Raw genomic sequence first — 14,184 nt, forward strand, 5'->3', positions numbered from 1 at the left:
TTGTTGTATTTCATTTGCATTCTCTCTTCTTTGAATTAATTTTTGCGAGCTGGTAAACTTATTTGGCTTAGAAAGTTATTATTGCTTTATTTGAAGAGGCCAAAAGTAAAAGCGCTGAATGCACCCGAAAACGCCAAAATAAAGGCTTATATTAAAGCACATTCATTTATATAGTTTTGTTGTTGTTATGAGCATTTATTGCGTCTGTTTAGTTTAAATTATGTATAAAGCGTTTTAAAAATACTTTTGAGTCGATTGTATTATATTTTATATATATTTATATTTACATATACATACATACATACATATGTAAAATTTGAGCCATCTGCCGATGTGCTCGGTGTCTGCTTAGCTCGTGATAGCGATATTTATTGTAGATAGTGATATAAGTCGATGATAGTTGAAGAAAGCCAGAGCTATCGATGCTATCGATAATGTCATGATAGCGATATTTATTGTCGAGAGTGAAAGAAGTCGACGATAGTTGAAGAAAGCCAGAGCTATCGATTCTATCGATAATGTCCTCGACTCGGTCTGCAATACAATAAAGGCAAACCTAAAAGTATGCAGTGGAAATGGCAATGTGCTTCTTCTTCTCTGCGTCTCTCGACAACAAACAAAAGCGGCATACAAGCGCGCATGAAATAAAAGCGTTGTGTATTTGGTTTTTATTTAGTTTAGGTGCAAAGTGAAGGGAATGTTATCGTCGCTGTGCGATGAGTGGCCATTTTTTGATTTTTTTGTTTGCGGCTAAACTTCATCCACATGGCGACTACATTACGCGCCCGTCTAAGTGACAGGCAGCCATTTATCAGCGGCCGCCCACGACTTCCTGTTATAAACTACACCCCAAAAAATCCACTTCATGTCCCCTCACGTTCACATACACCCAGTTCGACTTGGATCAGTTCAAATACTATGTCTTAAGTACGCTGCGGTTCTGGTTTTGTCTGCAGTACTTCTACCGCTGCTGCTGCTCCTGCTGATGATGATGATGCTCCTCCTCACCTCGACTTCTTATGCTCATTTTCCTCGTCATTGTGTAGAACTGTCAGCTGTCCGCTTTGTTGAGCTTCGCCTGGCACTCGGAGGGGGCAAGGAGGAGGGGCTTGGATGGCCACTCGCTAGCAGGCATGCATCTGCAAGTTTCGAGCAATAAATAAATAAAATTTTGCCGTGTTGCTGCGGCCGTCCCATTCAATTAGTATCAGTCGGGGCGAGACACAAGCCTGACTACACTTTTTGATTTTGATTGGTTTATCAGTGGAGCTGACGGCGTTGGTTTTGGAGGCAGCAACAGTGGTTCATGTTACCTGCACACTCGCAGCTCCCTGTTGCCATTTTTAGATTTATGGTCTGTGCTCTCTGTGGTGACATGTCGACTCACGTGTGCCTGCCAAGCACCCGACCCACTAATCATGGCAGAGTGCGCACTGGCATCTGTAGACGTGTCTGCCAAAGTTTCGCTGCGAACCAAAAACCACGTACCCACCTCCCCCTAGCCATTTGTGCCTGTCAGCTTGATTTGCCAGGAAAAAAAGTGAAAAATACAAAATAATGCGCTTGCCAAGACAAATGGCACTGACAATGCTCTCTGGCAGTTTAAGTGTAGCCAGCTACTTGCACATAAAAGCGCAGATCAGAAGTCCTCTGCCACAAAATATGCACGATTCGCTCCCGTTGTCAAAACTTCCATCTATCCAAGGTTTGCTTTTAATTTATTAAGAGGTTTTTAAAATATTTAAATGTTCCACAAGAATAAAGTGTGTATTAGGGACTACACCTAATATTTTTCACTTCCTGTAAACCACATTATTATTGGTATATAAGATTTAAATTCTAAATTGAATATTCAGCTGACTGGGAATTAAAATGGATGTCCCCGTATTGAAGTTCTATTGATAGTGTGTACTATTAGAATATATTTTGGAAGCGACGCAGTAGCTCTTCAAGTCACAAAATATCAAAAAATTTTTGGGTCCCTGAAGTAGTTGGTTAGTTGTGAAGGAAAATACAATGGAAACAATTTATATGCTAAAGCTGAAAAGCAACGCAAATATAATATTAATTGAAAATAATTTGCGAGCCATATATGTCGGTTAACAGTTTTGAAATAATAAGTATATGATTGATATGTAGTAGATAATACAACATCTATTTCGTAATAAAAGCGTTTTGAAATCCAAGACAAATTTGTAAAACATAGGAGAAAACGTTTTCTGTTCTTTTCCAATCGCTTCTAATAATATCTAGAGTTTTCACTAACTTATTAATCCTCGCGCGGAAGTGCTCGAGGTTGGGCTATTTTATATTTGTAAATATGTATTGTTAAGGTGCTAATCTGAATGCACGGCTTCAATGCTTTAATTAAACAGAAAAAAAAAATCTTGAGTTTTGTTCAAGGTCTTCAAAAAATGTTGGCAATTATTAAGAAAATTAAATGAATTGCATTAGTGGTGTAAATTTGTTTCATAAATCTAATCAATAGAGGCATTCCGAGTATTGTCTAGGAATTGTTTAATAATAATAATAATAATGTTTACTTTGTTTTCTTTAATAGCTAGTGAGTGCAATTAACGGTTTTTATTTCCTAAGTAGTTTTTTCTCAAATTCTTTGCTCTTTAGAATTATTTAGTGATTCAATTAAATCAGTGAGCTCAAGGGTTTTATTTTTATTGATTTGCTCATTTTCTTTGGAATGTAAATGATGCATTAAATTAAAGTGCCTTAAATTATTTCAGTGTGTAAAAATTTGATTGCCAACTTGTTTGTATTTATTCTCAGCAACAAGTTGGCGAAAAACTGAACACAACTGAAAAGCACTTAATGCTTCAATCATAGATGGTTACAGCTTATTTACCAAAACGAATTTGTCAAAGAAAATGGATAATGGGATCCACGGTGCCATTCTCTAGAGAGGGGGGATATAAAAAGCGTTTGGGCTGGCCTGCCATAAATTGTTTTCGTAACAAAGTTTTGAGCTTTGCTGTCCCAGGTAGAGAAGGAAAAGTTTTGCATATTTTATTAAGTTTGCGGACAATAATTGTAAGGGTCAATAGGCTAACACTGTAACGGGGGGTGTTGGATTCAATAAAAATATTGAAAACCACTTATATAGTATGTGGGACAGCAAGATTTTAGAAAGAAAAATGCTATTATGTAGACAAGACTGAGCGCCCCAATCCGGAAACTCACTGATCTCATTACTTTTGATGACACAATTTTAGGCATTTTCATTGCCTGCCCGACACAAATACACGGAATTGTGCAGTGATCTGTGCGCTGGCAATCATTAGTCTTAAGCCATTGCCAGCCACCACCACCACCACCACCACCACCACCACCATCACCAGGGCCCCCAGGCATTCATGCAACAATTGTTGATTGCGTCTTAGCATCTTAACCCACCACTGCCGGCAGTTTAGTTGGCCTTTTTGCGTTGGTGGGTCTTTGTTGCTTCTTGTGAATTATTGGTGGTAATAATGGGCATTGTCTTGTGTTGGGAGCCCAAACCATGCCAGACCCAATATCAATCCCAGCCTGAAAAATGACGCCTAACCCCATGACCCAAATCATCATTTAGATGAGCAGCACCCGCTCCCCACACTCTGCTGGCAGTCGCACTTGCTTGCCACTTGTCAGGACATCGTTTGCACGTCTCCTGTGCTCCTGTGCTCCTGTTGCCTGTTGCCGCTGCTGCTACCCGACAATTATGGCTGATTAAGTCATTTGGCGTTGGTTGGTTTTAGTTAAATGAAATGCGCTATAAAACGAGTTAATTTCCGACGCCTCAAAGTTGTAACTATAATGCAGCATCCCGCAATTGCCCGACCCTGTTCCCTCCTGCCCTTTCCCCTCCAATTCGCAAGTGGCTACAAATTTAATCAAATCTTGTACAGACACACACACACAGGCAGATGTAGTACAAGAGAGCTTCCTGACGCGCTCTACATAATTCATGTAGGAAACATCCTAAGCCATTGTACTCGTATGAGAATTTTCGTGCTGGTTGTTCATCGTCTAACTTTTTGTTGTTGTTAAACACGTACTCGTACATTTAAATGAGTGGAATGGGGGCAGAGTTGTTGTTTACCGGAGCCATTGCTGTGCACGGATATGTGTGCAAGTATTTTCTAGGAATATTTTGTGAAAATCTCAAGTTATTCAGAAAAAAAACTAAATGCATAACAATGTTGCGAAAAACTAAAAGTTGTGCAAGTTTTAAGCAGCAGCCACAGTCGGTGTGCATTTATTTGATTTTGTTTATGTATGTGTGTGTGGCATAGTGTGATAAAATTGATTAAAAACGAGCTAAAAAGTTATCTTCATCTACACAGTTTCCGGCGAAACTAATTGTATTTCTGCACGGACTTTGTGATTAGGGGAGTGATCCCGTTATTCAATATTTAGTAAAATGAGAGCTGCTGCTTTTTGCGTACTGAAAAATGTTTCATCACTTTTCACACTTTAATTTCGTATTTCAATATTAAATTTAAAGTGTGATGATATTTAATCACAAGTGATGATCAAAAGTCAAAAGTTTCTTTTTTATACCCTCTACTCAAAGGGTGAAAGGGTATACTAGTTTTGTGCGAACTTATGTAACAAGCCGAGTCGATATAGCCAGGTCCGTCTGTCCGTCCGTCTGTATGAGCGCACAGATCTCAGAAGGTACAAGAGCTAGAATTACCAAACTTGGTATCCAGGTTCCTCTAAGCCCTAGGCAGGTCAAGTTTTTTTTTTTATTATTCTGATACACCCCTCCGCTATTTGTGAGTTTTTTTATAGCTTCCGTGATTCTTGGAATTTTGAAATTTGGTAGTTACATCCAGTTTCCAGCTTTTATAGCCAAAGCATTCCTTTCTTGTTTTTAATAATTAAAATATTCTTCCCACTATTTTGACTACTCTTCTAGTATTAATTGTTCTAAATGCGTATAGTATTATTACTTGTATATATATTTAATAATTTATAGAACATTTTATTAGAAACTAATTAAGAAATCATTTTTATTATAAATATTGACGTCTTCCGCTTTTTAAAGCTTAGATCAATACTGATATTAAAATTGAGAAATAGCTGATTCAATACACTTACTTGACACATTCTGAACGACCATATATGCTAAGGACATACACTTTGTATTTATACCAGATAACCGGTGGAAACAGACTTGGAAATTCTAGTTCATGTTTGTCTTTGTTTTACATTTGAAAATATTCAATTTTACTGTGAATAAAACTAAAGTGTAATATGTTGCTAGTTTATTCAACTCAATTACAAAGAGCTTCAATTTAAATTTAATTTAATTTACTATTGAATATTAGAAATGCAACTATTTCTTATTTAAAGTTCAATATGGTTCAACATTCAATTGAACATTACTTGAATGATAAATATTAACACTTTGTTTTCGATATTATTCATATTTAATCACTAATTGAATTTGTTTTTTAGTTCAATTTAGTTGTTTATATTTGATTTAAAGCCGAAATATTAGAACATTACATTTAATATGCATTTTTTTTTTTGAGTATACTTGGTGACCATTTCTGCGACTATAGGGTCGAAGCATTCTTGCGGATGACTAGCCTTTTGCGATGACAAACGCATTAGGTAGCCCGCTGGTTCTGAACGTGACTCTATCCCCGATCGGAATTACATGTTCAATGGATTTTCGTCAATCGAAACGCTTATTCACCACTTATCATCCACTCGCACCTTTTAAAATAACGTAAATTCTTATCTAGAGGTAATGGGTGTTGTTTGTAGGTAGGTACTTGGTTTTCAACCAACAAGCGACCAACTGTTATCAATAATTTAATCATGACTAAATAAAATGGGAAAAGTGGGCAGAGACATGGGACATGCGCTATGGTTGCCTGGAAATGCATTGCATGCACCCTATCGTAACTACGATTATTATTAAGATCCCTTCGATCACACTCCAGTCGCTGCAGCTTCCTTATTTATGAATATCTTCAACCGATGCGAATCGAAACAAATGCAAAAATTAAGAAGCATGTGGAAACACGACCAAATAATTAAACCATAGAAGGCGAGACTTTATTGGAACCTTGTATGCATTCCAAGAATATTTAAAGAACGAAAAAAGAGTTAGGATAAGGTGAATATTTCGAATTTGTGGATTGCACCCACAATATAATTGGGTTTTATGAGGTCTTTAAGAATATTAGAAGGTACAGTGTTGTTCCAATAAAGGTGCTCTAAAAATTGATGGCTTTTGTGATGCAATTGAGATAAAGAAATCAGCTTTCTTCTGATTTTTAATTTTCAGAAAGGCTGGGCATACTCGTACATTCTCAAAAAGGCGTTCGTCATAGAAAATTTAAGGAGGTTGATATGAAAGAATCTAAAGTTATTTGAGCTGTAGTATTAGAATAGCGAAACATCTTAATTGAATTTATTACGCACATCTGATAAGAATTTTAGAAGGTTTCATTAAAGGTGTTCTAAAAATTGATGGTTTTTGTGATGTAATTGATTTTTATGCATGTTAGCCTGCTTAACGGAATTGGAGCTAATTTTCAGAAAGGCTGGGCATACTCGTATATTCTCAAAAAGGCGTTCGTCACAGAAAACTTAAGGAGGTTGATATGAAAGAATCAATAGTTAATTGAGATGTAGTATTAGAAAAACGAAACAGCTGGAATGAATTTATTACGAACATCTGATAAGAATTTTAGAAGGTTTCATTAAAGGTGTTCTAAAAATTGATGGTTTTTGTGATGTAATTGAGATAAAGAAATCAGCTTTCTTCCGATTTTTATGCATGTTAGCTTGCTTAACGGAATTGGAGCTTATTTTCAGAAAGGCTGGATATACTCATAAATTCTCAAAAAGGCGTTCGTCATAGAAAACTTAAGGAGGTTGATATGAAAGAATCAATAGTTAATTGAGATGTAGTATTAGAAAAACGAAACAGCTGGAATGAATTTATTACGAACTTCTGATAAGAGTTTTAGAAGGTTTCATTAAAGGTGTTCTAAAAATTGATGGTTTTTGTGATGTAATTAAGATAAAGAAATCAGCTTTCTTCCGATTTGTATGCATGTTAACGGAATTGGAGCTAATTTAAAGAAAGGCTGGACATACTCGTATATTCTCAAAAAGGCGTTCGTCACAGAAAACTTAAGGAGGTTGATATGAAAGAATCAATATTTAATAGAATTAGTAAAACGAAACATCTCAAATAAATTTATAAGGAACATCTGAATATTAAAGAGCATTCTTAAGGATAATCCGGTTGTAGGAAAAATATCGAAAAGCCCCTGCCTTCCCTTGAACAAATTGAAAAGATCGTTTTACGTAAAAAGCAAAATAATTTTCATGAAAATGTGCGAAATATAAGACTCCTTTTTTTTTTTGGATTTTTTTGAAATTCCTGCAGCATCACTGTGCAACTTGTTGGTAACATTGACTGCCGCTGACAAATGAATACTTGCGTGCTTCCACCATCCCGCACCACCCCTCCCCTCCCTCCACCGCGCCACACAAGGACTCGTGAGGGGGCGGACTGCTTGTTGAAAGTTTTGCGCAGCGACGCAGTCAAGAACCTAAATATGCGTTTCACTTGTCTTGCGTATACGTATTATTTGGCGCATTAAATTTATGTGCGCAATTGTGCTGAGTTGTGTGAAACGCCCACACTGCGCCACCAAGTCCCCAATAAGGTCCAACTATACTCGAGTACATATTCCACATCATTCGCCAACAGCCATTTGAATGTATTACATGGCGTTGCCTTTGTGTTTTGGTCGCCTTTTTCCTTTTCCTTTTCCATTTCCATTTCCACTCCCATCCCATCCCCGTGTTCTCCTTTGCATTTCCATTCGACACTTATTACCGTTACATGGCTACACCTTCAGCTTCATTGCCTCGAGTGTTGGTGTGGGTCGACGCTGCTGCTCCTGCTGTTGCTTCTTAGTCCTTGCTGCTGCTGCTGCTGCTGCTTGGTCCTTTGTGTGTTATTATTCAAAATCCAGTCAATAATACGATACACAGCCGCCATGAGAAGCGACAGGACGCGACGCGACGCGACTCGATCCTAATTTATTATACAAAATACAACGTACGCAACGAACGCTTTGTAAATAATTCAAGAGAGCAGTTAAAATTACAACCGAATGCCGTTAACTCAACCCATACCCATGCCCCATACCCTTACTCCATACCCTTACTTCTCTCCGTACTCGTAAACTTATGCCCTCACACACACATATATGGTTGGGCAGCGCTTTTCAATTTGATTCCTTTTTATTGGCTTTGCATTTTTTGTTGTTGCTCCTGCAGCTACTGCTTAAAATTCATATGAAAATATCTTCCATGGAGCTTACTCCGAAGTCGTCAGTTACCACTCAGTTCTACCATTCGTCCCCCTCCCCCGGCCAGCCAATCGACTTGGCAGTCTTTTGCTTTTGCTTTCGTGTGCAAATTAGTTTATTGGAATTTCTTGTTTGCGTTTTCTCCGCAACTCTGCTGGTTTGCCGAGCATATGTGTCCACTCGCTGCCAGTGGGTGGGCAACATGGGTTAAGCTTTAGATGCCACAGCAGGGCTGCCATTGGCATTTCCACGGCTGTCTGTACATTTAGTAAAGAGACTTACTTCTGCCAACATTGTCTGGGATTGTGTTCCAGCAAACTACTTGTATTGCTGTGGCCAGATGGACAAATAATTAAACCGATTTTTCATCCGACTTTAAGGGCGTCGCAAAATTACCAGGGCTGCACAAAAATATGGACATTTGTAGGGACATACTAAGATATTTTTTCTATATTTATAAATTGTTCTTTTTGGTTTTATGCCCCAACTTTTGCTTTTTGGCCAGGGTGTAGGACAAGGAAATTAGATCTTAAAAAGGATTGATCTTATAGCAAAGCATTGCATTCAGCAAAACCCCTAACAATGCTATACTTCTGAGTACGTGACGTCAATTGACATCCTAACATTACTTAAAATAATTGTACTTATTTCCATTTGACTCGTTCCCATTTTAGTTAACCTTTGAAAATGAAGATGGCTGTGGAGAGAAAAACATTTCCTTTATTACAACTGATTTTAAATATTTCCATAGCAGTTTAGTCTAAAAATATTTATTACGAAAGTTTATTAAAAACAATCAAAGGACATCTCAAGCACCTAATGCTGTTCATTACATAGAATTGCATTTCGGGTTACTTACATTACTTAAAAGAATTGTACTTATTTCCACTTGACTCGTTCCCATTTTGGTTAACCTTTGAAAATGAAGATGGCTGTGGAGAGAAAAACATTTCCTTTATTACAACTGATTTTAAATATTTCCATAGCAGTTTAGTCTTAAAATATTTATTATGAAATTTTATTAAAAACAATCAAAGGACATCTCAAGCACCTAATGCTGTTCATTACATAGAACTGCATTTCGGGTTCCATCAATTATTTGGTATTTTATTTTCTTTAAAATAATACATAGTACAATAGGTATAATATATTTTATCACATGCATCTGATATATTTTGCTTTAAGCAATTCTTAGACACTCTACAAATCACTTTTGGCTTTGGTCACAGATAATGGTGTGGTAAAACTTATAAGTAGGTTTTATAACCATACTTCAGATTACGTTTGTTGCTAAAAAGATGTTTATAAAATTTTGCGTTATCAACATAATCATATATGTCATTAATTTGAACACAGATAAGATAAAACAAGTAAAAAAGCTAAAGTCGGGTGTCCCGACTTTGAAATACTCTGTACATATGTTTACAACAATTATAGAAAATAAAAAAAACAAGAAAGGAATGCTAAAGTCGAGCAGGCTCAACTCTTAAATACCCTGTACCACCCCACAAAAAAGTAATTAAATTAATTAATTAATTTAATTAAATTAATTAATTAATTTAATTAAATTAATTAACTAAATTAATTTAATTAATTAACTAAATATTAACTAATTAAATATAAAATATTCCATGCATGCATACATACATTTACAATTACATCAGAATCGTGTCTATGCGTGTTTGTGTACTTCTACATATGTATGTATGTGTGCATTGAGCCTGGTTATATGGCTATAACTTTCTTTCCGATCATTCTATCATAATGAGACTTGGTATACGGTTATATAATTACTAACCTAATGTGACAACCAAATTTTAGTCAAAAATTCAAAGAATTACGGGAGTTATAGAAAATCGTTAATAGGGGGGGAGTGGGGGGGTGGATCAGAAAAAATGAACAAACTCGTCCTTTCTCGGTCTCAGGAGAATTTGTATACCAAGTTTGGTTATTCTAGCTCTTATACTTTCGGAGATCCTTGCGTTCATACAGACAGACAGACGGACAGACGGTCAGACGGACAGACAGACGGACAGACGGACATGGCTATATCGACTCGGCTTGTCATGCTGATCAAGAATATATATACTTTGTGGGGTCTACCAAGCCTCCTTCTGTGTGTTCCATGTGCACTCGCACTAAACTAATATACCCTTGTACCCTTTGGGTACAGGGTATAAAAATAAAAAAAGAAAAAAAAATTGGATCGATTTTACCTCTCTCGGTATTCGAACTCACGTAAAGGGTGTATAATTGCACATTTACATAGCAATTGCGTCTGTGTGAGTGTATGTATGCCTATGCGCATCTATTCGTGTCTGTGTAAGCATTTTCGCAGTCAACCAAACAGCAACATCAACAACAGCCGCGGGCAGCGCTTGAGCAGCGCTGCAGCAGCAAATATATTTATGGCTATAACTTCTTGGTAAATCGGTCTATCATAGTGAAACTTGGCATACGGACACATAATTACTAACTGGGGGTATTTGCAAAATTAGTTCGAAATTCCAAGAATTACGGGAGTTAGAGAAAATCGCATTTGCGGGGGAGAGGGGGAGGGAGGGGAATTCCAAAATATACATTTTCTGCGTATTCACACAAGGCATCTTGGACTAAAATTTGGTGTGCCTAGGTCTTATAGTCTCCGAGATATAGGCGATTATACGAATGGAAAATCGGGAAAACCCCCATAGGGGGGAAGTGGGGGGAAAATAAAAAAAATAAAACAAACTCGTATAGAATACACACATAACGCATCTTTGTGGAAAATTTGGTGTCTCTATCTCTTATAGTCTCTGAGATCCAGGTGTTCATACGGACGGACAGACGGACAGACGGACAGACAGACAGACAGGGCTAGATCGACTCGTCTTGTCACGCTGATCAATAATATATATACTTTGTGGGGTCTGCCACGCCTCCTTCTGCCTGTTACATTTTTCAGCTCCCGCAAACCTAATATACTCTTGTACATTTCATGTACAGAGTATAAAAAAATAAATGCAAATGCAAATTTAAATAATAACTATGCCGATTTGTTGTATCAAAGATAGATGGCATGATATATTAATAATGCATTCGTATTGTTGATATTACAGAATATAATTTAGATTGTTAATAGACTCTGCGAGGTGGCCTTTCCTTTGAAAAACTGAAATTAATTTAAAAGCCTGATTTAAAGTGAGGTTTCTTTTAGGATTTAATAAACAAGAAATTATTTAGAGCGATATTTCGGCATTCCATTTGTCCACTTTATAAAATCAACGTTCATTAAAATGTTCAAATAATATAAGATTTTCGATATTTCAAAAGAATGCATGCCGAAGATAGGAGTTTAAAAGAGACCCTGAGAGACCTAAAAGGAATTTTATAGAACTTGTAATATTTCTTAAAGATTATATAAACGGATTTTCTTGAATACTTGTCGATCTACACATATATCAGTATTCTAGTCCAACTATGAGCTGTGATTATATTAGAGCTGATTATTTTAAACTTATTTGTGATCCAAATTAATCGACTAATTCTGTTTTTACACGGTTTTGATTTAACACGGTTTGAAAATTATAAATTTTATATGTGGGCGACATTATTCCATTTAGCACGATTTAAAATAACATATAATCAATGTCTTTTTTACACGGTTTTTTTGTTCACGGCTTTTTCTTCAACCAATCTACCGTGTAAAAACAGAATTAGGTGTATTCTAGTCCAGCTATTAGCTGTGATTATTTCAGAGCTGATTTGGATCACTTGTGATCAAAATTAATCGACTGTGGTTTATAAATTCCTAACCATGTATATCTGAAAAACTTAGTTATAATTCAGGAGCTAGATAGGGACAACAAATTCTATAAGTAGTTGAATGGTCGCACCATTAGATGCCTGAGAACCTATAGAAGCTGCCTTGTTATGGTACTGCTATGAATGGCCCATTCCTTTAGGATTATGCTGAGATGGTCTGCAGTCGATGTTTATTTGCATGGAATTTTCAATTTCCACTGTCGTTCTACGGCGACGCGTCGCAGCATGTAAGCATCGCTGGTGTCACAGGGATGGGTGGAAAGTAACTAGAATTCCAGATACACACCATACCCGGAGCTCACAATTGCGTCATTATATCTTTAATTTATACTATTTCTTGCTCGGGGAGGGTCGGGTCGGGTCGGAGAGGGGGAGAGTGCGAGAAAAGAGGGACCAATACGACAACGAAACTTAACACACAACAAGACTATTAAAATTTTAATGAAAATGATGTCCGCTGGGACGGGTAACGAGTAACGAGTAACGGGTAACGGGCAACCGACAACCGACAACAGAGAACCCTGAATCCCGTCCACTGCTGCTGATGACTTGCACAGCAACGAGCAAGGACGGGCAAGAAAAGGAGCAAGTCGTTTGAAGCGTGGAGTATGTGCCAAAGGACCCACAACGTTGCGAGCTTTTAGGCGCTCGACACTGACGCGTGATGTGCGTGGAGAGCTGTGCGTGTAACTGCCATATCAATATCGGAATAAAGTGTAGCACACGTACATATATCAGACACACTTACTCCCGCACATGCGAGCGTATCCGCAACGCCGACACTACATAGGTGGCATTAGTGTATGGCCATCGCCATTCAGGTCGACATGCACGCAACGACGTCTAGACCACCAGGACTCTCCTTTCAATTCTTAAACAATTATTAACAAGTATTAACTTCTGCTCAACAAAACACCAACATGTAGGATTATTCCCGGAAACTAATCGTATGACAACGATAGTCTAACGACTGAAATTATTCTCGGTAGCTCTATGTTAAGTCACCAAAAATATTGTTTTTTGTGGGAAATTATATTTGAACTACCGATCAAGTCTAGCTTCTGTGGATCTGGCTACATCGATTGTTATTGCTTAAAATAAATAATAAATATGTATATAGTATAATATCTGAAATATATATCTTATAAGATCTAAAATTTTTTAAATATACATATACATACATTGTATATATATATGTTCATAGATATAAGTGCATCCTATTGGTGCATACTATGGACAACCGTTGTATTCCCCATTAGGGATGTAAAAAAAAACATCGATTTATCGAGCATCGACGATGTTTCTAACACGATGCAACGATGTTTTCCGATGTGTTTTTTCTTGCGATGCACCGTCGATCCATCTATGTTTGCCCAAACATCGAACATTCTTCATGTTTTGTTGGGCAGTCACATTTATTTGGGTGGTTTACCGGAGAAGGTATATTTGTATTTTCATTTTTTTTTATGTTTTCATATGTGTATTTTGTTTTATATATTTTAGATTGTTTAGGAATTTATCTTCATTTTATTTCGCATAATTGTCACACTTAATATGCTTAAAATGCGTAAATGCAAAGCGTCGGATTGATTTGTTTTTGAAACTGTATATAAGTTCATATTTAAGTAAACCATACAAGTTCATCCAAAGTCAGGATTACGATTGGTTAACCACATTAAGTAAAATAATATGACAGCCTCTTTTGATACAAAAACATTTTAAATTTATAACATCTCAATTTATTTTCTCCCTAATATGAGCCTCTTTTTACTTTTCATAGGTAATTTTTTAAAACATGTATGATGTATTTTTGCGATGCATCAACCATGCATCGATTTGTTAAAAAGCGACATCGATTGGCATCAACATCGATGTTTTCCCTTCGACTTACATCCCTATTCCCCATTAATTTTCAACTAACTTAAGCTGTCATATTGGTACCAGAATACTGGTTTAATAAATTGTATATACTTTTATTTATTGAAGAAAAAAAATGAATAAATGAATAATAATTCAGCTTAATTTAATTTAGTTA

The sequence above is a fragment of the Scaptodrosophila lebanonensis genome, unplaced genomic scaffold, assembly GCF_003285725.1.
Source record: "Scaptodrosophila lebanonensis strain 11010-0011.00,11010-0021.00 unplaced genomic scaffold, SlebRS2 tig00000089-arrow-pilon, whole genome shotgun sequence".
Classification (NCBI taxonomy): domain Eukaryota; kingdom Metazoa; phylum Arthropoda; class Insecta; order Diptera; family Drosophilidae; genus Scaptodrosophila; species Scaptodrosophila lebanonensis.